We start from the raw sequence: 10,879 nt of genomic DNA, 5'->3' as shown, positions 1-10,879 counted from the left end.
AAAAGTAGAAATCTAATTTCTACTTTTTTTTAACTAGAAATCTAATCTAAGCACAATTTATGTTTGTTAATAATGTTTCACTAATTTAGAAATGTATTTCATTCTTTTTTTCCTGTATTGTCTTTAGCACGTATTAGTTAATTGGGCTCTGAGAAACCTACAGTAAAAGACAAAATTGTATAAATATATTCAAAGGTTAGACAACCTAATGTATTTGACAGGAAACATTTTTTTTTCTATAAACACTATCTTTAAGAAGGGTATTCCTTTACCTAAAAATTGGGAATTAACTCACCTGAAGATCCAACCAATACCATTGTAACTGTCTTTTCACATGTACGTTTCCTGACGTGTTTTGCCCAGCTGAAATGTACCAGACCAATAACTTGTTTTTACCAATTTCACAACATGTATTTCTCCAGCCCTCACTTTTAGGATTACAGAAAAAAGTCACCTTAAATTTCCATGTGTCATGTGAAGTCAGATACTATTTTTACGCTATATTTGAGCCCTAAAACAAAGCAAAATAAAACAAATTAATTTCATGCACCCCAGGAGATAGGTACAAAAATTTATCAGACTATAAGAAGAAAAACATCAGAATTTACATTTTCATGTATTTTTATCTTTATTTTGCTTAAACTGTCTAATGTTCTTAACAGATTAGCGTAGTAGTAGATGGACATAAAATACATATACTTACGGTGAGGTTGTGTACACAGATTTTTTACTAATAGGATAGATGGCGTAAAGTTTGGATAATATTTCCATAAAAAGCAAAATCATTTTCCTTTAATCTGAATAATATTTCCCTTTTCATTTCATTACACAGTCATTCAATGAATATTTAAAACCCACTATGTACCAATGACACAATAAACTGAGGTATTGCAAAGTCACTATGTATGATCAAGCAAAACAAAACAAAATTAAAACATCACAAATCTCTAGATTCGGCAGCATTCTGAGAGGTTCCACAGATCTGTCTCTTGCTTTAACAGTATTTTGACAGAACGTACCTGGGGACTCCCTCTCTTCCAGCCTTTGACCAACCTCCAATCTCCTCTCCACTTGCAAACTCCAAGACTATCTTCTCAGCCATCTCCTGCTTCTGTGACCAGCCAACACCGTTTTGTGGGCGATGACCAACCATGAGCTCCCAGATTCGTAAGAATTATTCAACCCAGGGAGTATAAATTAGTTCAGCCACTATGGAAAGCATATTGGAGATTTCTCAAAGAACTTAAAAGAGAACTACCATTTGACCCAGAAATCCCATTACTGGATATGTACCTAAAGGAAAAAGACACATGTCCTTGTATGTACATCTCTGTGCTATTCACAATACCAAAGACATAGAATCAACCCAGGGCCCCATCAATGATAGATCAGATGTAGTAAATGTGATATGTATATATCACGAGATACTACATGGCCATAAAAAAGAATCAAGTCATGTCCTTTGCAGCAACATGGATGCAGCTGGAGGCCATTATCCTAAGCAAATTAATGAAGGAATGGGAAACCAAATATAGCATGTTTTCACTTATAAGTGGGAGCTAAACATTGAGCACACATGCACATAATCATGGGAACAACAGACACTGCACACTACTAGGGAGCATAGAGAGGGCAGAGGGTGTGAGTTGAAAAACCACCTATTGGATACTATAGGCTTAGTACTTGGGGGCAACATACTCATGAAATGAATGTGCACAAGTAACCTTTGTCTAAAATATAAGTTGAAATAATAAAAAAAAAATTCCACCAAGGTGGAAGCAGCCATCAACCACCTGATCAATTTGCATCTGCAACCCTCCAACACCTACCTTTCTCTGAACTTCTTTTCAACCATAACAATGTGGCTCTGGAAGGCATGGGCCACTTTATCTGTGAATTGGCCAAGGAGAGGTGTGAGGGTTCAGAACAACTCTTGAAGGTGCAAAACCAGCTTGGGGGCCAGGCTCTCTTTCAGGATGTTCAGAAGCAATGTCAAAATGAGTGGGGTAAAACCCTGTATGTCTTGGAAGGTGTCATAGCCCTGGAGAAGAACATGAACCAGGTCCTTTTGGATCTTCATGCACTGGGTTTGGCCATACAGATTTTCATCTCTGTGACTTCCTGGAGAGCCACTTCCTAGCTGAGGAAGTGAAACTCCTCAAGAAGATGGGTGGCCAACCTCCACAGGCCGGTCGGGCCCCAGGCCTGACTGGGAGAATATCTCATGCAAAGGCTCAGCTTTAGCATGACTAGGAGCCTACTGAACCTAGGACTTCTCAAGGTCCTCCTTAGAGTATCAGGGCTTCTGCCTAAAACTCTGCCTCCAGCAACTAGGCAGCTTTTAAAGCACCTTGGAGCCCTTTCCCAAGCTTTGAAGCAAATGGAAATAAAGCATTTTGCAGAAAAAAACAAACAAACAAAGAAAACGCTATAGCTTTATGGAGCTTATAGGTCTGGGATTTTACTTGGCAAACTCCTAAAATGAGTTGAGACTGGAAATATCTGCCTACTTGCCTTTCTTCCCCACTAAAATATTAGCTTCTACAGGGCAGGGATTATAAATGTCTTATGATTATTTCATGCTCAGTGCTTAGTGTAGTATTTGCCATTTGATAAATATTTAATAAATGTTTTTTGACATATATTGAATAAAACCTTTTGCCTCATTGCCACTGAAAATCTGGAGAACTTTCTAGTCAGTTATCTTTAAATGTTTAGATGATTTTTGGGAGGGTGTTTCCCCCTGTGACTTATTAGGCTTGGTGATATTCCTTTATGAACATTCCCTCAGCTATTAATAATTTCTCCAATTTCATCTGATCCTACTAGATTTTTTTTTCTTGCTGAAGACTATTTCTTCATTTTACCACTTAGGGGAATGCACACTTTTACATCAACAATAATTGCTATCTGGACCCCATTTCTTTCTCATCTTGTTAACCTGTTTAGAGACTTTAAAATGTGACTTATGTTTACATTTTATTGCATAAACAATAGGCTTCATTTTGGTTATCCTCTCTGCAAAATTACTTTGGATGATTGGAATTCTATGACATTGTTCTCCCTTAATTACTTTTGGTGAATTTAGTGTCTATAATTGCATAGTTACTTAATTTAACAGACAAATGTTAGTGAACTGTTCTGGAGTCCTTAAGAATAATTTGTTCCTAATTATAAAGAAGGGATCTTCAGCAAAAAATGGAAAGAGAGAAAACTGCCTTTTATTTAGCCCTTTACTATATTTCAGATTGTATGTATTTTTTTCTCAATTTAACCTAGTCTAAAAATGATACTTGTAATTCCCACGTCTTCAATAAAGAAGATTTTCTCAGATCTCTTATTTCTGTAATGACTCTGAAGACCCCATTTATAACTCTATCCCGCAGCCTCATACCAATCAAATTTGCAGTGAAGAGACTGAATTTCACACAAGTGGCCATGACTTTTAGCCAATTTATTTTACTTTAACACATCCTTTCTTTATTCATCTTGAATTGCACCACACAACAGACTTCCACTCATCTCCTTAATTGAAAAGTTCGGTCTGAATGATTGCTTACTTTCTGTGCCCTGTGAGAACAAAGTGCTCACTGGTGATTGCAGGACTGTGGTTTCATTAAATTTATGCCTTATGAATTTAACAACATTTGGCTATTTCTGTAATCTCACTAGCAATGTCAAGGACTGATCGGCCTGGCTGCCTGATGTCAGGAGCCTGAATCAAAATTTGGGCATTCTGAATTGCCATTGACATCAATTCTGCCTTCTTTCCTTAGGAGGTTATACATCAGTAGTCACAGCCCTTACTCTGTGTAAATAGAAAAAGGTATCATGCACTGCTGTTACTGAATGCATCTGACTAGGTTCATAAGTAATACAGGACTTGCTGCAATGATTTCATTTTTACAAAGTATATATTTAGCTTCTTTCTCTCCTGATTTATTCATTCAAGTATATCACATGCAAATAACTAATTTATGTGTTTTTAGCAGAGGGAAGGAAAAATTAACCAAAATATACACAATTGTGTAAGCTATGTTAGAACAGACATTGTGAATATGAAAATCAGATATTCTCACATTGCTACACAAATATATACAAATATTTAAACTAAGCTGTGAAGGAGAAATAATTACATACTATTCTCATAGTTATTTTTATTAGAAAATGAGAGTTATTTGATGATGTATATGTAATGTAGAAATTACACATTAATTGCAAATTAAAATTTAGTGCAAAATGAGGTATCTGGATTAAGAGGTATGACTGGTACCATTGAACCATATGGCAATTATGCTTTGGAAAATTAAGTAATTCAACTAATAAACCTGTTTCTAAATTAAGTGTTATTTATTGGGGAAAATATAAAACACTAAAAAAAATCACTAGTATTAAGAGTTTTATTACCATAGCATTTGCTACACATGAAAATGAAATTATTTCAAACTTTTGTTTGTCTTACACAGCACAGCCTCCATGGAGACTCATTTAATTCCCAAAGGAAAAGCAATTATTAATCCTTTCCTCAATCCAATGCATTATAAACCTGAGTGACTGAATACTGATTACATGTTGTCTTTCTTTGTTCAAGCATCTCCTTTCCTACACTGGAACAAGAGCTTTCTAAGGGCACGAACTGGGTTCCATCCAGCAAGAAAATCCCAAGATGTAGCATTGTAAGCAGGGAAAAACACCATGGTTTCTACAGTGAGATAAAGGAAGACACATCAACATATATTACAACTGCAGAGCATTTTTAGTAACATGGAATTGAAGAAGCTTTGTAACTCTCTGATAATATGTGAACTTCCATACTAACATCTGTAGCTAATAGCTTCAAGGTCTTATAATTTTCTCATATTTATTTAATTCCTTTTTCTACCTCCCATGTCCTTTTGTCACAGTTCCATCAGTCAGAACACAAGGGAGAACACAACCTTCTTAACTTGATTCTTTATTCCAGATGCTGGAATGCAGTTTGAGCCAATAAAACATTATGAGAGACATCCCTGTTCGAAACCATCCTATATGACACACTTAAATATACACTTTCCTCCATCAACTACTGTTTTGCTCATTTTGCACTGTTCAAAAATCTCAGTACCTTTCTAGAGTCAAAAGTGAAAAAGATTTTGCAAAAACAAAAAGCATCTACATAAAGTCATGGATAAAAGATTTTGTTCTCCATGTTCCCAATTGCTTACAGCGAGGTGTCTTGTTCCAACAATAGATCATGGCGTGTATTACAGTGGGGAGTTTTTGACTTTTCCTTCATAAAAATGCTTTCTGCAATGTCGGCATACAAGCCAGGTTTTTTCCTAACCTGCATGAAGTTATTTCATGGATTTTATAATAAACTATGTCAGATTCATTTTCACACACTGAGAGCTTAATGCCATTCAGGCCAACTGGTGCAGCAATGTTTTCTCTCTTTTTTTAACCTTCCATTTTTTGAGGGAGACATTTCAAAAGAGAATAAAAATAGATAAGTCTTGCACGTAATATGTTAGCTGTTCAAAAAACATTAATGGAGTGGTTTTGATGGTGCATTGTATTGTAGCTGAAATATTTTTCACTTCAGATAATCCAGATTTAATTCTAAGGCATTATTATTTGGCTGACCAACTTGTATCATTTTTTTCATGTTGTCCTCATACTTCCTAGACACTTGTTATATAAAATAACTTACAGGTTTTTACTTTAAGTGAAATGAGAGGCTATTGCAATATTTAGAGTAGGGGAGTGGCATGATCTCTTTTAAAAACATCACTTCTAGCTGCTACTTAGAAATGGATTTGGGGAAACGGAAGTAAACATAGAAAATAAAACCTGCATGGAGGTTACTCAAGTAGATCAGGTGAACTAGGGTTGAAGGAGCAGGAGGAGAGAGAAGTAGATCAACTAAAGAGATATTTTGAATATAGAAGCAAGCCGTTTTAGATAGGCAAATATTCTTTGAGGATAGAATGTTCTTTCATCTCTTTTTCTAGCTAAATAACACTTTTTTCCCCCCAAGTCTACATCTCCAGGAAGCCATCCCTGTTCTGCCCTTGCTGTGTAATAGTCTTCTGAATGACTCCTTAGTACTGTCTTCATCTCACAAGAGCAAATCTCTAAGCATTACTTTCTTTGTCATTCTCATCAACTTTGAAGTGTTTGGAATCAAGGCCAACATCTTTTCCTTCTAGAACTCTTACACTGAACAAAAATTTTGACCTACACTGTGTTTATTATTGAAGAATGTATTTGATTGTATAAAATAGAACAATTTAATTTTGATGGCTTAAATACGTATATTTACATAACAAAAGATATAGAGATAAGTGTGCACGTAAGTTGATTTAGGTGTACAAAAATGTTAGGGTTGGCATATCAGTGATTATTGTTCCTTTCCTTCATTATTGCAAGACATTCTCTCAGCACCAAGTATTCGTGTGTGTGTGTGTGTGTGTGTGTGTGTGTGTGTATCCATACACAGCAATATGAAATGGGAAAAAAGCTACATCTTTTCCTTATATCTGGAAAAGGAAAACACCTTCAGGAAGCTCTCAGTGGAGTGACATTTATGTTTGATTGGCCAGAATTGTACAGTCATGAGCTACTTAATGACTGAGGAAACATTCAGAAAGATATATTATTAGGTGATTTCAACATTGTGGGAACATCATAGAGTGTACTTTCACAAACTTAAAAGGTATAGCCTACTACTATACACCTAGGCTATATGGTATAGCCTATTACTCCTAGGCTATCAACCTGTATAGCATGTCATGGTATTGAATACTGTAGGCAGAGTGGCAAATATTTGTGTGTCTAAATATAGAAAAGGTACAGTAAAAAATGTGGTGTAAAAGATTACAAAGAGGATACTTATCATAGAACACTTATCATTAGTGGAGCTTGCAGGACTAAAAGTTGCTTTGGGTGAGTCAATGAGTGGTGAGTGACTATGAAGGCTTAGGAAATTACTGTATACCACTGTAGACTTTATAAACATTGTACACTTAGACTACACCAAATTTATAAAAATAATTTTTCTTTCTTCAATAATAAATTAACAATGTAAATTTTTTACTTTATAAATTTTATCTTTTTAACTTTTGACTCTTGTAGTACCTCTCAGTGTAAAACACAAACATATTGGACAGTTATACAATTTTTTTCTTCATATTATTATTCTATAAGCTTTGTTGTGATTTTTTTAATTTTTAAGTTTTAAAACTTTTTTTGTTAAAAAATTTTTTAAACTTTTTTTGTTAAAAACAAAGACATAAACACACACATTAGCCTAGGCCTACACAGGCTTAGGCTTAATATCACTATCTTCCATCTCTACATCTTGTCACTGGAAGGTCTTAAAGGACAGCAATAACATGGAGCTTCATCTCCTATGATAACAATATCTTATTCTGGAATACCTCTTGAAGGATCTGCCTGAGGTTATTTTACAGATAACTTTTTTAATAAATAGAAGGATTACACTGTAAAGTAACAATAAAAAGTACAGTATAGTAAATATTTAAAGCAATAACATAGTCACTTATTATCATTGTCAAGTATTATAAACTGTACATAATTGTGTGTACTATACTGTATTCGGCTGTGTGCAGTGGGTTTTTTTACACCAGTCTCACCACAAACATGTGAATAATGTGTTATATTAGGAAGTTATAAAGTTATGACAGCGATGACTTCACTAAGCGATAGAAATTTTTCATCTCCATCTTAATCTTATGGGACCAACATCTTATATGCTATCCTTTGTTGAGTGAAATGTCATTGTATAGTAATGACTGTAAGCTTTTCTATCTTCTAAATGGAAAGGGTAAGAGAATAAAGCATTCAAAATTTTTAATAGCTAAGTGAGACTATCACAATTGCTTCATCAGATACTCAAAATCATATTTTAATAAATTATATATATACAAACCAGTGCTCAAAGAAATCTGAGATGACACAAACAAAAAATACCACGCTCATAGATAAGAAGAATCAATATTGTGAAAATGGCTATATTGCCCAAAGCAATTTATAGAGTCAGTGATATTCCCATTAAACTATCATTGATTTTATTCACAGAATTTAAAAAAAAAACTATTTTAACGTTCATATGGAACCAAAAATGAGCCTGAATAGCCAAGGCAATCCTATGCAAAAAGAATAAAGCTGGAGGCATCACACTACCCAACTTCAAACTAGACTATCAGGCTACATTAACCAACACAGCATGGTACTGGTACAAAAACAGACATATAGACCAATGGAAGAGAAGAGAGAACCAGGAATAGGACCACACACCTACAACCATCTAATCTTCGACAAACCCAACAAAAATGAGCTACGGGGAAAGGATTCCCTATTTAATAAATTGTGCTGGAAGAACTGCCTAGACACATGCAGAACACTGAAACTGGACCCCTTTCTTATACCATATACAAAAATCAACTCAAGATGGATTAAATACTTAAAAGAAAAACCCCAAACTATAAAAACCCTACAAAAAAAAAAAAAAAAAAAAAAAAAAAACTAGGTAATACCATTCAGGACATAGGCACAGGCAAAGATTCATGACAAAGATGCCAAAAGCAACTGCAACAAAAGCAAAAATTTACAAATTAGATCTAATTAAACTGAAGAGCTTTGCACAGCAAAGGAAAGCATCAACAAAATAAACAGACAGTTTACAGAATGGGAGAAAACTGTTCTGGTCTACCCATCTGACAAAGGTCTAATATCCAGCATCTATAAGGAACCTAAATTTATGAGAGAAAACAACTCTATTTAAAAGTAGGCAAAGGACATGAACGGACAATTCTCAAAAGACATATATGTGGCCATGAAACATGAGAAAAAGCTCAATATCACTAATCTTTAGAGAAATGCAAATCAAAACCACAATGAGCTGCCATTTCACACCAGTCAGAACAGCTACTTTTAAAAAGTCAAAAAACAACAGATGCTGGTAAGATTGTGGAGAAAAAGGCACACTTTTACACTGTTGATGAGAATGAAAATTAGCTCAACCATAGTGAAAGACAGTGTGGCAATTTTTTAAAGAACTAGAGGCAGAAATATCACTTGACCCAGCAATCCCATTACTGGGTATATACCCAAAGAATACAAACTATTCTATTATAAAGACACATGTATGCATAAGGTCACTGCAGCACTATTCACAATAAGACATGGCATCAACCTAAATGCCCATCAATGATACACAGAATAAAGAAAATGTGGTACATATACATCATGGAATACCATGCAACCATATAAAAGAAACAAAATATTGTCTTTTGTAGGAACACGGATGTAGCTGGAAGCCATTATCCATAGCAAACTAACCCAGAAACAGAAAACAAAATACAGCATGTTCTGGTTTATAAGTGGGAGCTAAATGTTGAGAACACATGGACACATGGTGGGAGCAATACACACTGGGGCCTGTCAGAGGACAGGGGGTGGGAAGAGGGAGAGGATCAAGACGAACAGATTATGGGTGCTGGGATTAATACCTTGGTGTGAGATAATCTGTGTAGCATTTACCTGTGTAATAAACCTGCACATCCTCCTCATGTACCCCTGTACTTAAAATAAATGTTGCAGATTGAAACAAAAATAATAATTTTGCTAAATCTATTTTTCAGATTTTGATGAAACATGTTTATGATAGCGAATAAAAAAATCATTCATTGCCTTACAAATATCACAAAGATATTATTCTGTATTATCGATGGTAGCAATGGCCCATCTGGAGCAACCCCTGTGAAGACCTTGGCTGCGGCGGTGGGGGCGTGGCTGGCACTATGTACTCCATAAAGCAGATGGGAGTTGGGAATGGGCAGGAGCCCCGCCCCTTTCTGAGTTGGTGGGGCAGGAGCCCTGCATTCCCAGATGCAGCTGTAGCTGCCCAGCCGTGGCTCTGGACCCTGGCATCCTTGCACTCTCAGAGGCCTAGGAAGCTGCCCCTGCCCCTGCTAGCTCAGAAGTACCTGCTTCTGCTTTCCGGCATCTCCCCACTCTTGGCACCCACTCCGATTTCAGAGCAAAGTTGAAGCCAAGCCTGGGCGCTGTCACAATTAGGTTGGGTGTGCCCATTCTCAGGGTGACGCTGACACGCCGGACCCCAGCAACCTCAGCCTGCTCTGAAACTTTGGGCAGAGACGAGCTCAAGGAGGGAGTGCAGGGTGGGTGGGCTGAGGGCAAGTTGACACAGGTCTGCCTGTGCCCACCAGCATGAACAGCCTGGGGTCATGGATGACATGTTTTTGGAAGCAGGAGGCAGATGGGCTCCTGGGCAGAAAAGGGCGGATCCTCGGTGAAATCCCACCTTCAAGTCAGAGAAGGCCTAAAGCCTGGGGGCCGGGCTGCCAGTTCCCTGTGGAGTCTGCGCCCAGAGTGAGAGCTTATGGTGCTTTTCCCAGGCCGATCTATGGCTGCCCATGGACCAATCAGGATGGCACTTTCTCTCTTCTTGAGCTCTTATAAACCCCAGACTAAGCCAGAGTCAAACAGACGTTGGGACTACCAGCTGAGGGCAGGAGCTACCCACTTTGGGTACTTTCTACCTTTCAGGATAACCCACCTGCAGAAAGGAGCTACCCACGACAGGTCTCCATTCCACTGATAGCTGGACACACATTGGGACAACCCGCCTGCAGAAAGGAGCTTCCCACCACAAGTCTCCTCTCCACTGAGGGCTGGACACTCACTGGGACAACCTGCCTGCAGAAAGGAGCGACCCATCATGGGTCTCTTCTCCACTAAGAACTGGACACTTGTTGGGATGAACTGCCTGCAGAAAGGAGTTACCAACTTCATGTCTCCTGAGAGCTATTCTGTCACTCAATGAAGCTCCTCTCTGCTTTACTCACCATCCAGT

The 10,879-nt window shown here is 37.1% G+C and overlaps 1 pseudogene; it reads left to right on the top strand.

Moving 5' to 3' along the window:
* The first annotated feature begins 1,151 nt into the window (after positions 1 to 1,151).
* Positions 1,152 to 2,244, top strand: LOC112607713 (annotated as a pseudogene).
* Positions 2,245 to 10,879: the final 8,635 nt, after the last annotated feature.

The sequence above is a fragment of the Theropithecus gelada genome, chromosome 15, assembly GCF_003255815.1.
Source record: "Theropithecus gelada isolate Dixy chromosome 15, Tgel_1.0, whole genome shotgun sequence".
NCBI lineage: Eukaryota > Metazoa > Chordata > Mammalia > Primates > Cercopithecidae > Theropithecus > Theropithecus gelada.
The sequence above is the reverse complement of the archived record's forward strand: the minus strand, read 5'-3'. Positions and strand labels throughout refer to the sequence as shown.